The sequence below is a fragment of the Fundulus heteroclitus genome, unplaced genomic scaffold (genome assembly GCF_011125445.2).
Source record: "Fundulus heteroclitus isolate FHET01 unplaced genomic scaffold, MU-UCD_Fhet_4.1 scaffold_49, whole genome shotgun sequence".
Classification (NCBI taxonomy): Eukaryota; Metazoa; Chordata; class Actinopteri; order Cyprinodontiformes; family Fundulidae; genus Fundulus; species Fundulus heteroclitus.
In genome coordinates, this window is record NW_023396912.1 from 2,762,646 (window position 1) to 2,779,312 (window position 16,667).

General features: G+C 45.9%; 1 non-coding gene across 1 annotated transcript; it reads right to left on the reverse strand.

Annotated features, from left to right (window-relative positions):
• Window positions 1–4,848: 4,848 nt before the first annotated feature.
• LOC110367272 lies at window positions 4,849–8,431 on the reverse strand. Its single transcript, XR_004929580.1, has 2 exons — window positions 7,692–8,431; window positions 4,849–7,621 (listed from the first exon to the last, which is right to left on the reverse strand). It is a non-coding gene; the product is annotated as an uncharacterized LOC110367272 (transcript).
• Between the last annotated feature and the right edge of the window lie 8,236 nt (window positions 8,432–16,667).

The window sequence follows — 16,667 nt, forward strand, 5'->3', positions numbered from 1 at the left end:
CTTAGTGGTCTGGATGGTTGATACACTGATAACAAGTCTGTGATGTATTTAGGAGCTAAGCCATTTAAGGATTTATAGACTAACAGAAGTATTTTAAAGTCTATTCTCTGAGATACAGGGAGCCAGTGTAAGGACTTTAGAACTGGTGTGATGTGTTCTACTTTCTTAGTCTTAGTGAGGACTTCAGAACCGGGTCCATGTTCTCTACGTTCTTAGCCTTAGTGAGGACTTCAGAACCGAGTCCATGTTCTTTACGTTCTTAGTCTTAGTGAGGACTTCAGAACCGGGTCCATGTTCTCTGCGTTCTTAGTCTTAGTGAGGACGTGGGCAGCAGCGTTCAGGATCAGCTGTAGCTGTCTGACCCACTTTTTAGGCAGACCTGTGAAGACACCGTTGCAGTAATCAATTCGACTAAAAATAAACGCATGGATTAGTTTTTCTAGATCCTGCTGAGACATTAGTCCTTTAATCCTAGAAATGTTCTTCAGGTGATAGAAAGCTGACCTTGTAACTGTCTTTAGATGCTTTTGGAGGTTCGTGTCTGAGTCCATCACTACTCCCAGATTTCGGGCCTGATTAGTGGTTTTTAGCTGAAGCGACTGAAGCTGTGTGTTGATCTCTCCTCTATTGGTCCAAATATTATTACTTCTGTTTTGTTTTTATTCAATTGAAGAAAATTTTGGCACATCCACATATTGATTTCTTCTAGGCATTTACTCAGTGCCTGAACTGGTTTATAGTCACCTGGTGACATAGTGATGTAGAGCTGTGTGTCGTCTGCATAGTTATGGTAGCTGATGTTGTTGTTTTTTTATGATCTGAGCTAGAGGGAGCATGTAGATATTGAAAAGGAGGGGACCCAGAATGGACCCTTGGGGAACCCCAAATGGGATTTTTGTCATCTCTGATGTAAAGTTACCTACTGATACAAAAAATTCCCTGTCCTTTAAGTAGGATTTAAACCAGTGGAGAGCTGTACCAGAGAGGCCGACCCAGTTCTCCAGGCGTTCTAACAGAATGGAGTGATCGACAGTATCAAATGCTGCACTGAGGTCCAATAGAACCAACACAGTGGTTCTTCCACAGTCTGTATTTATATGGATGTCATTAAACACCTTGATAAGGGCGGTCTCTGTACTGTGGTGAGCGCGGAAACCTGACTGGAAAACGTCAAAATAGTATAATAGATAGTGATTGTGGAGAACCGAAGACCCACCTTCCCCAAGCACAGAGGCAGGAGTCAGGGGACCCGTAACCCCGGACTCCCAAAGGGGCCCCCAAAGCAGTGCACCCGAGAGGGGCCTTCACAGGAAATCTGCAACCCCCTCCCCCCCTGCGGAAAGAGGAGAGACGACCCCGAGGAAATCCCCCAGCCACCGCAATGCCGACTCCCCCAAGAGCCGCGGGGACAAGCCCATGGGCTCCACAGGGCAGCCGGCCGTGCTGAAGTGGTCCTGGCCATGGGCCCTGGGGGCAAGAGGCCCAAAGGGCGCTCCGCCCCCGCGGCAGGGGCCCCGGCCGCCCCCCGGGGGGCCAGGCCCCGCAAAGCCACCGCCGGGAATGGGCCGGCGCCCACCCGGGAACCCGCCCCAAACCCGAGGTGCCAGAGGGCCAAGGCGCCTGCCAACGCAGCGGAGAAGGGCAGGACGTGGGGGGATGGGCTCCGCACCTATCGGAGACTTGAGATGATTTAGGGAGAGGGAGCGGACCGGACCCGAACCTGGAAAAAAAAAAAAAAAAAAAAAGCCTCATTCACACCATCCCTCCCTTATGCCCCACTCGCCACACACAGACACAAAAAAAGGACGCTGTACACACATTCCCACATAGCATTCACATCCAAAAATCCCAAGTGGGGGGAGTCACCACAATTCAACAATACGACTGCCTGTGCCCGACCCCCGGCCCCGCCCCCTGACCAGACGCCCCCCGGACCAGGCCCCCCAAAGAGTGGTGTTATGGATATTAATAATTATCAATTAAGTGAGCACACCACTCATGAAAACAAATGATGCATCGTTTGTTTTTAAGTTATTTTAATTCAAAGGCATGAGCGTTTGAATGTCTCTGTCCCCCAACGCAGTCAGGAAAACAGAGCAATGAGAAAAAGAACACACTAACTTTTATACATTCTGGGTTAACAAAGAAAGTGGGAGTTATCGTCAGAGGAGTGCAGCCACTGGTACGATCCAGTTCCTATCTAACTCAACTCCTCTCTGTGTCCTTGGATGTGGAAACACAATAGTGAATCTGTGAGCATTAGAGCTTCTTTCACACGGGAAATATGCAGGTGCATCCAGACAAGATATGATCAGAGTTACATACATCAATAAAATTTTCACAACAATCCTCTCTTCTGATGCTGAAATCATCACATAATAAAGAAAATTTTCAAACACTGTAAGCCTGTAATACTGAAAAAATAGGAAATTGTATATAAGAAAAAGCAAAATTAAAAAATACATAAACAGAGTGAAAGATATAAAACATTAAAAAAAATAATTAGAAAAAAAATGTTCAAAGATACATTTTACTGAATTTTAAAGTACTAGAATGCTGAACATCAGTATCAACTCCCCATCTGGCTTAGAGTTATTACATCATTATAGCATTTTAAGTAATGTAAAATCCATCTTCATCAGTACTGTCATCATCTTTTAATTTAGAAACATCATACTTCTCCAAATTATGGTCAGTATAAACAGAAAGCATGTCTGCATCATTATTGATCTTCAGCATAGTGGCATAAGTCATTTTCATTACCGTTCTCTTAACAATTGGAATAATACAACATGAAAGAAAAATCTAAATCAAAAAGAAAATAGATAGAATTCCTCCAATCTTTATTAACCAGGAGGTCCAACCACCAGAAACGAGCCAAGACACAGGATCCCAGGATGAACCAGTATTTTCTTCCTGCTGGATTGTCAGCAACTGTTGTAATTTATCATGGATATTGGTCATGTTGTGAGACACATCAGGAATAAAAGTGCAGCATTGTTCCCCAATTATGTGACAAACACCACCTTTCTCAGCTAGTAGGTAATCTAGAGCCAGTCTGTTTTGCAAGGTCATTGTTCTGATAGCCTGTTGTTCCTTTGTCAGAGAGTAGAAACCTTTTTCAGTTAAAGCAGTGAGATTTTCTAACTCAACAGACAAGTCATTGATTCTATGTGCTGCATTAGCAACACCATAATGAGAAAATAAAATACCCAAGAACCCTTTTGCTGTTTAAGCCTTGCCTTCTGTTCCAGTAACGAGTAAATTGAATCATACATAGTAATGGCAGGTAGTAAATGAGCTAAAAAGTACACTCCAGACCAATCAGCAGGCAGATACAAATATGATCTAATTCCACACATCCAAACCATGTTCTTAAGACATTAAAATACATCTCTGCTGGGAAAATTTTAAGTTACCTGTACCATGCAGTTTACTTCCATCTGGCAAAGCTGTAAGATTAAGGGTTAAAACATAGCGTGCTGGAAATGAAGATCCTGGAATTGTATAAGGGTCAGATTTAACCACACATGACTTGGAGGAGTGACTTCTATGGGTCATTGCACATGAAGCAGGTATGATTACTTTACAATCTACTGTCATTCCCTGAAAATCAGGTGCGGATTCTTACTGCACTAAACAGATGTCTGGATCGCTTATGGGATTTCTACTACCTTGAAACCTGTAAAGAGTTTCTGTTATGGCACAAGTTAAATTAGTCACATCAGAAAACTTCAGTATCCTTTCGGTCTTATGGTGTAATTTTTTACCCACTAAAAATGGTCTCCACCAACCTGTTAGATTGATGACTAGGGAAAAAGGTTGCTAGAATATAGGCAGTGTCAACAGAAACAGGTAACAACAATGGTTGGTTGTCAAGAGCATGTAGAATCAAAGATAAGCATAACAACTGTCATTTCTCGTTTTCCGTGCAGTCTGATGTATAAGTTGTCACTAGATGTTATGAGCATGATCATGAAAGTAACTGAAGTGATGGGTCTCTCTTTGAGTCAGCCGATGGGTATGATTGGTGTGATTACTTAGTTTAGTCACAAATTGTTCGTGTTATACCTTTTCGTCAGTGAGCACAGGAGTGATAAAAATGAGTGTGATGCCAATCACCAGTTCTAAAAACTTCAGTCTTCCGTACCGCTGCATGTTGATCTTGGCTGTGGAGTGGATTGTCCTTTCTTCTGGTACTCAGTACTTTTTTTTTTTTTTTTTTTTTTTTTAAACAGAAACGAAAAACTAAATAAAAATCCCGCTGCCTCTCCAGAGTGGCTCTGCGCTTCACGCTGCCCTGTTACCGGCCTGGTACAGGTGGGTGGTCGTTGGAACCCTCTGTAGGCAGAGGGTTCGGATCTGGATGCTGCTCAGGTGGTGTTCCTTGGAACACTTTGCACTGTGTGGCATGGATCCAGGTGTTCCCTCCTTGGACCTTCATGGCATTGTGGGTCACCAGCAGGATCTGGAACGGACCAGTCCAACGCTTGTCTCTCCAGTGGCTCCTTCTGGTGTCTCAGATCAGCACCCACTGTCCTGGCTGGAACTGGTGCAGGATTTTATCAGCCACTGGGGTTAATGCAGCTCTCACGGCCTGATGGGAAAGAGAAAAAGAACGTGACAGAACCTTACAATATTCTAACATTGAATATTTAAAATGAGCAGTTATTAATGTGGATAAGTTAGTATTGGGTCCTCCTCCCCTGTGCTCGCAAAAAGAATTTCAAAGGACTTCGATTAGCTCTGAATCTATTTCTCATCAGCATGTACAAGAGAACCAGAGGGAGAGCTTTTGGTTAAGATAAATATGTTTCTTCAAAACATTTAGCCAGTTTGCTTTTTATGGTGAACCTTTCCTTTTCTACAGCTACTCCTGATTTGGATGATAAGCACAATATGTTTTTAATTAAGGTGGAGTGGTGGCCTAGTGGTTAGGGCAGTGCGCCTGCACTCAGAGAAGGATGCAAGTACCCGGTTTGATCCCCACAGCCTGCACTCTGGGTCCCTGAGGAAGACCCCCAACCCCAGCCTGCTCCCCAGGCGCCGCACAGCGGCAGCCCACAGCTCCCCTAGGGGATGGGTTAAGATGCAGAAGTGAATTTATCCACTGTGAGATCAATAATGTTCAATTATTATTATTATTATTATTAATTAGAAACTCAGAAGTTTGCTGATTTCCTGCAGAGATTTGTTTATGTCCCATTATCACTGGAAATTAACTCCTGGACCCCCCAGCATGGAAAAGATCTCCATTAATAAGGCTTTAGCAACGGCACTGCTGTCTGCGTTTTTCATTGCAAAAGCTTCAACATACATGGAAAACATGTCCACGACCACTAGACAATATTTATTTCATTCAACAGGTGTCAGCTTAATCAAATCCATTATCAGATGTGGGAATGGAAATTGTAGAGGCGGATGTGCAGTTTGTGGCTGTGCAGGAACCCTAGACGGGTTGTAAGAAGCACAGATCAAATACTTTTTGCAGTAATTTTTCAGCTACCACTGAAAACCCATTTGTGTACCAATATTTTTTAACCATATCCAGCATCGCCTCTCTGGACGCATGATCCAATTCATGTGTCCATACCACAGTTTTTCCTTCCACCAACTTACAAGCCTCACTTAAGGTGATGAGTTGAGCTGTTTGAGCAGAATAGGAGTGCTGTAAAGGACCTGAGCGTAAAACATCTGAGTCAGAACACAGCAAACCCATTTCAGTTTAAACCTGGAGCAGAACGGGAGGAGGAGCCGTCAACATATATTCGAGGTCGGTGTTAGACAAAGGAATGTATTGTAAGTCAGGACGAGGGGTACAAACGACATTTAAGACAGCTGCGCAGTCATGACTTTACTCATCCTCCTCTGTAGGCAGAAGTGTGGCTGTGTTTAAAATACTGCATCGTTTTACAGTAATGTCATGTATGTCCAATTAAATTTAGGAAAGTTTAAGCCACCTTGCTGCTGATAAATAGGAAGTCTTTTGTTCCAGGAGGATGATAGAAACAGAATGTGGAACAAAAACTGTCAGAGAGTTGTAGCCAACAAACAAACCAGCTGCAACAGCGTGAAGTTTAATGGAATAATAGGCCACAGGTCGCAATTTGTCACCATGAGATTGCAACAAAACAGATGACATGAAATCAGATTTTTTATCCATCATTTAAATAAATGGTTTGTCAGAGTTTGGCAAAGCCAGCACCGGTGCAGAGGACAAGGCTGCTTTCAGAGCAGAGAAAACCAGTTCTGCCTCAGACGTCCATATGATTTTACCAGCAGCTGCTAGTCCCTGTCCGTGAATTAAAGCAGCCAACAGAGATTCAAGCTTGGAGTAGTTTGAAATGTGAGCTCTGCAGTAACCTGTCATACCCAGAAATTAAATAATTTGTTTCTTTGTGATTTGTTTTAGGATTTTTAGAGCCACTTTGATCCGCTGAGGTGACTACTTTTTGCTTTTATGTGAAAGAACATGGCCAAAAGATTTGACTTCCTCCTGCACAAACTGCATTTAGATTTTGAGACTTTATGTTTTTTTTAAAAGAGATGTTAAAGCTATTTCAACATGTCTGTCCTGCATTGATGATTAACAAATCATCAATGTATTAAATGAGAAAGTTTCCACAAGTCAAAGTCAAGTCCGTCAGACACAAGGGGAATACTATGTAAGTCATGTGAATCATTATGTCACTGTCAGGTGTCACAGCATTTACTGCTGAGACAAAATGTTAAGGCACAGGAGCAGCTGGAAGCTTCCATTCGTATGCATACAAAGATTTATCTAGGGCCCAAAGTACTGCAGTAAAGTCAGAGTCCTGAGTGTGAACCGTCAGTCCGTCAGAGGTTAAAATGATAATGTCCAATCTACACATCAAAGCTCTATCCATAAGATTTAAAGGACACAGACGAGACACCGAAAAAAAAGAAAAAAAAATTGCTTCAGCTTCACTCCCTGCGGAGTGAAACACTTTAAAAGAAACAGAAAAACTTTTCCTAACTGAAGCTGAGACAGAATAAACATAACAGCCACTGAGCTTTGGCTGTTACTTGATACATTTAGCAGATAAGAGTGAGTTGCACCCGAGTCAACAACAAAATAAATTTCTTCACCTATTACTAGCGTAGAAAACATTTTTGAAGGCATTTTTTTTTTTTTTTTTTAAGGGACAGGGGTTTTTGTATGGAGATGCGTGCCTGTTGTAGCAGCTGTGGCACATTCTAAGTGTGTGATGGCCTCTGTGAGCAAACTATGTGGATCAGTTGAAGCAGGTACCATTTCAGCATTCAAACACAGGTGTAGCGGTGTGTGTGTGTGTGTGTGTGTGTGTGTGTGTGAAGCCTCACGCCCCTTGGCAGGTCCCTTCTCAACGAGGTTGGCCTCCGGATCCAGGGTCCGATCCCCCACCTGTCAGTTACCGGCACCAGGCTGCTGCGGTCCCTGCGGGCAGTCGTTCTTCCAATGTCCCAATTGTCCACAGTTGCAACATGCATCAGAACGAGACCACTGTCCACAACCTATGCCCTGACGTGCATGACCATGTCCACGATGGTTAGATCTTCCTCGGTGAGATCCATCAGAAAACAGGATTAGGGCAACCTTGTGCAGATCAGTGTCTCTTCTCTTTCTTTCCTCCACTGATGACATTACTGCTGAGCAGAGCACGTTTCTTTGAATCAGCCAGATGCAAAACTTGACTCCAGTCTCCAGACAAAGTTTACTTTCTGCAGCAACCTTTGTCCTTCCTCTCTGGGATTAGAGAGGAGGGCAGCGCTGGCCTGGATGTCAGCTGCAGTCCTTGGTCTAAACATGGGGTTCATTCACTCCTGTCACCTCCAGCATAGGGAATTGATGAATCTGTCCTTGGTTTACTCGCTGTTTCCCATTTCTCTGGCATGTGAAAAACAGAGAGGTGCGAATAAAGTCCAGTTCTGGCTTTGAGATGACTCTTGTGTCTGCTCTGCCTTGGGAGTGACTGGGTCTGATGAGGGAGGGATCCTCCCGTAGTTTTCACCCGCTGCTCCGTCAGAGCCGCCCTGCTTGCTGAGCTCGCCTCGCTCCCCAGCCTTGCCTCGGTCCGCATACTGTTGAACAGGTTGATGTCTTCTCGGAGGGGGACAGGAGTCCAGATCCGGGTCAGCCACCTGGAGGGCCTGCAGCTCCACCTGCAATGGAGCATATGGAAAGGAGGGTGAAGCATCACATGTCTATATGTAATTTTAAACAAGGGGTCATCAGCAGCACAACCAGTATTGTCATGTCTGTTACCATGTCACCAGAAAAATATTTTCCCCTGCCCTCTGTTTCAGTTCAGAATTTAGTTTTAGCATTCATTGCAGCACTTTATTCATTTTTCCCGCAGATCTAAATCCCTGTTTATATATATATATATATATATATATATATAATTTTTACTTTTTACCTAGTCTCTCTCCATCAACTGTTTAACCTTATTTGACTGATTTATAACTTATAAACTGACCTATAAACCTATTATACTTATAAACTTATAATAACTTATTATAACTTATCTTACCAAATGAAAGCACATTCAACACAATCATCTCCACTTTTCCCCCCATAATTTTATGTATTGGAGAGTCTGGAGGAGGGGGAGACACCCCCGAGGCCTTTGAGGTTCCGGAACCCATTTTTTACCACAGGCGGCACGTCTGCCCGTCCTGGCTTTCTCCTTTATGAGGTGTAGAAATGCTAAGACCACCCGCAAAACCCTTTGTCTTGCTTGGTCCTATTGTTACCAATAGACCGGGTCCTATTGTTGCCAATAGACCAGCCCTGTTCTCCAGACAGGGTCAGGCCCTCGCGCTGATGTTCCCACTCCACCAACTCTGCAAAATTAAACAAGTATTAGGAGATGATGGTTAATGTACAATAAAATGGTTTAGAGTAGTGTCTCACTCAGAAATCATAACAGAATTTTCTTTGATTCGGATCCGATCAGTCAGGAGCTGCAGGCAGGTTCCAGGACTCCCCTTTTTTTTTTAATGTAGGTGGACTGAAGATAGGTCTTCAGGCTGGCCAAGCATCCTTATCCCTCACCATGCAGTCCTCCTGGCATGTCGGATCCTGCCGACAACGCCAAATTGTTATGGATATTAATAATTATCAATTAAGTGAGCACACCACTCATGAAAACAAATGATGCATCGTTTGTTTTTAAGTTATTTTAATTCAAAGGCATGAGCGTTTGAATGGCTCTGTTTCCTGACTGCGTTAGGAGACAGAGACATTCAAACGCTCATGCCTTTGAATTAAAATAACTTAAAAACAAACGATGCATCATTTGTTTTCATGAGTGGTGTGCTCACTTAATTGATAATTATTAATATCCATAACAGTGGGGGCCGACACGACCCGTACGGGCCACCCGACCAGAGCCCCCCCTCACCAACTATATACCTAATAAACCCCTCTCCCACCCCGACCTTACCCTAGCCACCCCTGCCCCCCATCCCTTTCTGGGGAGAGCAGAGGCGTCAGCCCCAGACCCGGTAAGCCGCTGGCTACCCGCAGCAGCCCCCCGCCAAGACCCCGGACCCAGTGGCCCGCACCTCCTCCAGGCCCCAGACTCCGTGCCGCGATCGGAGATCGGGTGTGTGCAAAAGACCCCCGATCCTCCCTACGCCCGCTCAGATGTTGTGTTGTTGCATGTTGAGCTCCGGTGTGTTTAAAACTTGGAGCACCGAAGGGGGTGCACGGCACAGCCCACCCCCCCTCTGGAAGGAAGCTGGTGCCAGCGCCCCCCCTCCAAGCAACTACCCAGAACCCTCAATGTCTAAATGCGAGAGGGGGTGAAGGGAGCCGCCCGAGGCGAGGCTCACACAACATAAGCCCCCCCTCAGACGTCTTCCCCCCACCCCCCCATATCGTGGCCTACATGAATGTGCGTTGTGAAAATGTTTGGAGTGAAAGTGTCTAAAATGCATGATAAAATTGGGGAGAGGGACGTCACCAAAAGGTGGCAACCTCCAGTAACGCCCTCTCCCCAAGGACCTACATGTGTGGCGGCGTGATGGAGCAGGCAGAGGGAGGAGTCCGGGGATGGGGAGCAGAGGATTGGGGAGCCAACCCAGGGAGCCAGCTCCCCTACTGACTCCAATAGGCACCCCCGCTCCGCGAAAGCCCCACCCGGAGAAAGGGGCCCTTCCAGCGGCACCACCATAGCCCGGGGGCCGGGGAGAGGCCGCAGGGCCCGCCAGCCAACCACCCACCAGGACCAACACCTCTACCTCCCCCAGCCCACCCCCAAGCCTACTGGCTTTAACCCCCCCCCCCCAAAAAAAAATTAATAATAATAATAATAATAATAATAATAATAATAATAATAATAATAATAATATATATATATATATATATATATATATATATATATATATAAATAAATAAATAAGTTAATAAGATGGGGGACCCTGGCCAGCCAGCCCGCACGAGCCATCCCAAACCCCACCCCCCAGGTGAATCCCGCACCGGGAGACTACACGGACCAGGACCGGGACAGGGGGCCGGACACAAGCCCACCAGAACGTCCACCAAACCCCCCCCCCACCCGTAGATTTAACCCCTCCCCAACACTAACATTCAAACCTCTCACCATACATTCAACACTAGACATCCAGGCTGGGTAAGTCACTACTCCCCCTCCCTCCCCTCCCCCCACTAGCAGAGTGCCAACCCAAAGAAGGGGAAGAGCATCTGCCCTGAGATGTTAATGACCATGCCCCCCTACCAGCTCAACAGGCCCCGAGGCCCCCCAGCGCACCAGAGGCCCCGTGCAGGGGCAGACACCCGGGCGCACGCCGGCCCAGACCCCAAGCGGCACACCCCCCGAAACCGGAACCCCCGAGGCCCCACCGGGGCCCCCGCCCGAGGGCAGCGCGCCCACCAAAGGACCCACCCAGCGACAGCACAGCTACCAGGTCAGTAACCCACGTCCGTCACCGCGTAGCTCCCCAAGAGCGCCGCAAGCGGTGCTGTGGGCCACCCGTAGGCCTCCCAAGCTCCTCCCAGATGGGGGCAACAGACCCTGGAGTCAGACCCACCAAGCGCCCCACTCCAAGTGCCCCAGAGTCCCAGGAACCCCTCCATCCAGCCACTGCGCCCTGCAGGAAGCAACCCACCGCCCCCCATTCCACTAAGTGATAGTGCTAATCAAAGGAGCCCAAAGAGATCGAACAGATGTGGATGCAGATGCTGTCTCAAGATTAATATGATCCAACAAAAGATCTCTATACTGATTGATACTGAGATTCTCCTTACTTTTCCAATTCATTAGGATAGTTTTCTTCGCGATACATAGTGCAGTGAAAACCGTCCATCCGTCCGTCTTCTTCCGCTTATCCGGGGTCGGGTCGCGGGGATAGCAGCTTCAGTAGGGAGGCCCAGACGTCCCTCTCCCCGGCCACTTGGGCCAGCTCCTCAGGAGGAATCCCAAGGCGTTCCCAGGCCAGCCGGGAGACCCGGAACACCTCACCAGGGAGGCGTCCAGGAGGCATCCTGACCAGATGCCCGAGCCACCTCAACTGGCTCCTCTCGACGTGGAGGAGCAGCGGCTCTACTCTGAGTCCTCCCCGGATGACTGAGCTCCTCACCCTATCTCTAAGGGAGAGCCCAGACACACTACGGAGAAAACTCATTTCAGCCGCTTGTATCCGGGATCTCGTTCTTTCGGTCACGACCCAAAGCTCGTGACCATAGATGAGGGTAGGAACGTAGATCGACCGGTAAATCGAGAGCTTCGCCTTTTGGCTCAGCTCTCTCTTCACCACAACGGATCGGTACAGCGCCCACTTCACAGCAGACGCTGCACCAATCCGCCTGTCGATCTCCCGCTCCATCCTCCCCTCATTCGTGAACAAGACCCCAAGATACTTGAACTCCTCCACTAGGGGCAGCACATCCTCCCCAACCCGGAGAAGGCACTCTACCCTTTTCCGGTTCAAGACCATGGTCTCGGATTTGGAGGCACTGATTTTCATCCCGGCCGCTTCGCACTCGGCTGCGAACCGCTCCAGTGAGAGCTGTAGATCACGCCCTGATGAAGCCAATAGGACCACGTCATCCGCGAATAGCAGAGACGCAATCCTAAGGCCACCAAAACGGATCCCCTCAACACCTTGGCTGCGCCTAGAAATTCTGTCCATAAAAGTTATGAACAGAATCGGTGACAAAGGGCAGCCTTGGCGGAGTCCAACTCTCACCGGAAACGACTTACTGCCGGCAATGCGGACCAGACTCTGACACCGGTCGTACAGAGACCTGACAGCCCTTATTAAAGGGCCCGGTACTCCATACTCCCGGAGTACCCCCCACAGGATCCCTTGGGGGACACGGTCGAATGCCTTCTCCAGATCCACAAAGCACATGTAGACTGGTTGGGCAAACTCCCATGCCCCCTCCAGAATCCTGCTGAGGGTATAGAGCTGGTCCAGTGTTCCACGGCCAGGACGAAAACCACACTGCTCTTCCTGAATCCGAGATTCGACTATCCGACGGACCCTCCTTTCCAGAACCCCCGAATAGACCTTACCAGGGAGGCTTAAGAGTGTGATTCCCCTGTAGTTGGAACACACTCTCCGGTCCCCCTTTTTAAATAGTGGGACCACCACCCCAGTCTGCCAATCCAGGGGAACTACCCCCGATGTCCACGCAATGTTGCAGAGCCGCGTTAACCAACACAGCTCCACAACATCCAGAGCCTTAAGGTACTCAGGGCGAATCTCATCCACCCCTGGGGCCTTGCCACCGAGGAGCTTTTTAACAACCTCGGCAACCTCAACACCAGAGATAGGAGAATCCGACCCAGAGTCCTCAGGCTCTGCTTCCGCAATGGAAGACGTGTTGGTGGGATTAAGGAAGTCTTCAAAGTATTCCGCCCACCGACGCACGACGTCCCGTGTCGAGGTCAGCAGCACACCACCCCCACTATAAACAGTGTTGGTACTCCACTGCTTCCCCCTCCTGAGACGCCGGATGCTGGACCAGACTCATCATAAGGGGTGTTTTGGGCTGCTTTTTGTCCCATAATATGTTGTCTAAGGTTAAAACAACCTATATAACTGAATATAAGTGCACAGCTTAAAACAAGTTATATAAGAAAGCTAAACAAGTTATATAACTTACCAGTTTTTCCCAAAATACATTGTCAAAGAGCAAAAATAATTCTTTAATATATCACCCCGGAGGAGCTGGCCCAAGTGGCTGGGGAGAGGGACGTCTGGGCCTCCCTACTGAGGCTGCTACCCCCGCGACCCGACCCCGGATAAGCGGAAGAAGATGGATGGTTAAAGGAAAAATAATCAGTTTGACTGAAAAAGTTTTCAAGTCAGGCCACATATTCCCGGGGCCATTGAAGTCATGCCACATTAGTTCTCTCACTTACTTATTGTGCAAAATCAACTTTAACCAAATCTGGTTGTTTTAAACTATCCATTGATAATTCTTGTATCTCTCCCACCGTTCAGCTTTAGAGCCTTGGACTCATCCTGGACAGCCCTCTCCATCCTCTTCTTCACATTCCACAGCCACCTGGTTAACTTTCATCTCTGCAGCATCAAGTTCTACCTTCACACTTTTGGCAAACGGGTTCACAGTCCACTCACCTCTCAACTTTACAATTACAACTCTCTTTCTTCCCTGTTCTCCAGAAAACCCTCCATAAACTAGAACTAGTAAAATAGACCGCAGCTTGCATCATGACATCTATTTCACACCTGTGCATTAACTCCACTGTCACATTCAATATAAATCCTATGATCATACAAGGCCAACCACAGCCTTGGTCAATGCAGGACACATAACCAACACTATGATGACGTCATACATTTTAATTTAACACAGATCTCACATTACAATAATCCGTCTCTGCTTTGCCTGTTAATGCAGAGCAATTAATTATCACAACTCATACATTTATAAAAAACCTTTTTTAACTTTATGGAAGATTAATAAAACTGTTATGTTTTAGCCATATGACTGGAGACCTGTCCAGGAAGAACGAGCACCCTTCCCCCTTTCTAAGTTTATCAGAAAAAATGCAACTTCTTTTAAAGATGAACATTTTTAATTAGTAAAATGTTATTAGGCTGCTGCGTAAAATTAAAAATTGTTGAAGGTAATCTTGGCTGCTGTAGCTTGTCTGTCTGGCAGGTGTTTTTGGGTTGGAGTAGAATGAGTCCATAGATCCACAGGAGGCTTTTTCAGCGGTTTCTGGTGCGACTTACTTCTACAGTGTCGCTTCCTATCGCGCTCCACTCCGTGCACAAATAAAAAATAACTTCAATAAAACTGTCTAAGAATCGCCTTTCTCTGGCCTCACCCTGTTAGAACCCATTCTCCAGTCCATGTTGTAGCTGCAATTTATTTGTTTTATCCTTTTGACATAGTTTCTTTAATAATCTGTATGGATCAAAATCTCTGTCATTTTATTTAACAAGTGTCCTGGATCGCAGCGGCTCATGAGGTGGTGCATATTGACTGACATGCCTTCTTTGTTTCAGAAAAGCGCAGCTAGAATTTATTTTTTTATTTACTTTTTTTCGATTTGGACCCTGTCAAATGCGGAACACTGTTTCACATTCCGAACGTCTTGGGGGAAAAAAAAGCATCAGCCTGAGCTTGCGCGTTACTTTTCTTTGAGTTTTAAACAAAACATAACAGCGAATCATGAGGAGATCCCTGGTTGGTCACCGTGTTTATCAGGTAAGTTACTGGAAGCAAGGGAGTAAACGCTGACAGGTGACATGGCCACAGATGAAAATAACTCTTTATTAACTGCAAGAGCAAGCAGACATGCTTACCGAGGGAAGTTGTCAGCTTTTCACTGAACTTTCTGAGTTGCTGGTTCATACATCCAAAGAAAACCTTTCACCACCGCTACTTTCATTCATGCATCTATGGCCATTTTGAGATGCTCTTCTAAAAATTAAAATGATTGAACACCGATAAACCTCAGTGGCAGGTGTCCGCTAGCCTCGTGAGACCATCTTGATCTCGCGAGCTTTCAAGGTTTCACTCGCAGATCAGTCTGGCTACTCTCCGTTAAAGAAAATTTGGAGCCGTTCACCAAACGAACGTCCAATCAGCGTTGGCTTTGAGGCGGGTTGAGGTGTGACGCAACAGGAAGCGCGACAGTTCAGTCTAAAGAACATGGCGGCTTCAGCCGATGAAACTAGCGTTAGCGTGGCTATCGAGCAAGTTTTATCGGAATTACAGAGTATTTCTTTGCTGAGCTAACGAGCCTTTACCTGCAGCAGCAAGAGTAGCTTGGCTTGTGGTTGTGTTTTCGTCGTCGCTCGTAACAGAGCCACGACGAATCTGATTGGTTCATTTGGCCCGTCTATCACCAACATAGGCCAATCAGCTAACCAGTATTTTCGCCCCTTCCCAAAATTACTTCAACGGAAGGTTTCCAGATGGATATGCGGAGCAAATCTATCTGGCGGAGTCAGGTAAGGTGTCCGCAAGAGACTGACATTTTTTCGGGAATCCCGCGGGTCACGTGATTCCCACGGGAATCCCGCGGGATGGGAGTCAACATCAGTAAATATCATGTGATTGGGACGGTACACGATTAAATATCCACGGGAGCAGACGGGAGCAGGAGTAAACCAACAGCAGGTACAATTAACTAGGATTGATGCCAAAAGATTAAATAAAATAGAAAATCAAAAATGTAGGGTCGCCGCCGCCATTTTGTATTTTTTTTCCAAGAAATCGAAACTATAATGCAGGTCAAAGAACTACACGACCCAAAAGCCAACAGTGCATCTGGTTTATTTTTTCCGCCAGCGCTCAAAAAACTGAATGGGAGGAGGGGGGTATCAACCGCTAGCGGCGAACTCAACCTGGAAAAGTTGGATCTGCAACGCAATGTCAAAAGTAAGGACTTATTTATTAAACTCACAGCGCAACTGTAAAGTTTCAAATATTAACAAACTTGACGAGAGTTGAATGTCACGGTGTTAACACTCAGTACCCTGCTGGTAAAACGTGTTTCCTGGACTAATTTCCCAATGTGCAACAGTGTAATAATACGGCCAATAACTTAAAACTACATTATTATTTTATTTAGTATTGTCTGAACAGTTGTGTTTTTTTCTGTTTTAACCCAATAACTGAACAATGTGTTAACACTTCTGTTTCACTATTTAACAAAAGTAAAACACGTCTACTTCCATGTCTGGTCGGGTAAAAATGAGACGGAGCCGACTGGACCGGCTGTTCCTGGGTCCAGTTAGCTCCGCCTCCAGCTCCGCATCATCCCCGAAAATTAACATAATCTCACTTTTAACTTTTGATAAAAATTGAGAGATCTGTCTAAGAATGTGTTTGATGTTCAATGAATGTATTGGTTCTGATAGTAAACCCTAATTAGTTTGTGGATATTTTATTGCAAATGGAAAAATACTAATATGCTTGAATGATCTTCAACTTTAAAAATTTTTTTTTTTTTACTAAACTGAGTTTTTGAACCACTTCGGTACATTATCTAAATTGTGACAGTAATGCCTTTATGCACTTTTTTCTTAACTGAGTATAGATCTCTTTCTCGGTGCATTATTCTTTAGTTTCAGCAATTTGAAATATAAAAGTAACTTCATTGTTCATGTGAAACAATTACTTAATGAATTAGTAAAAAGCAACATTGTAC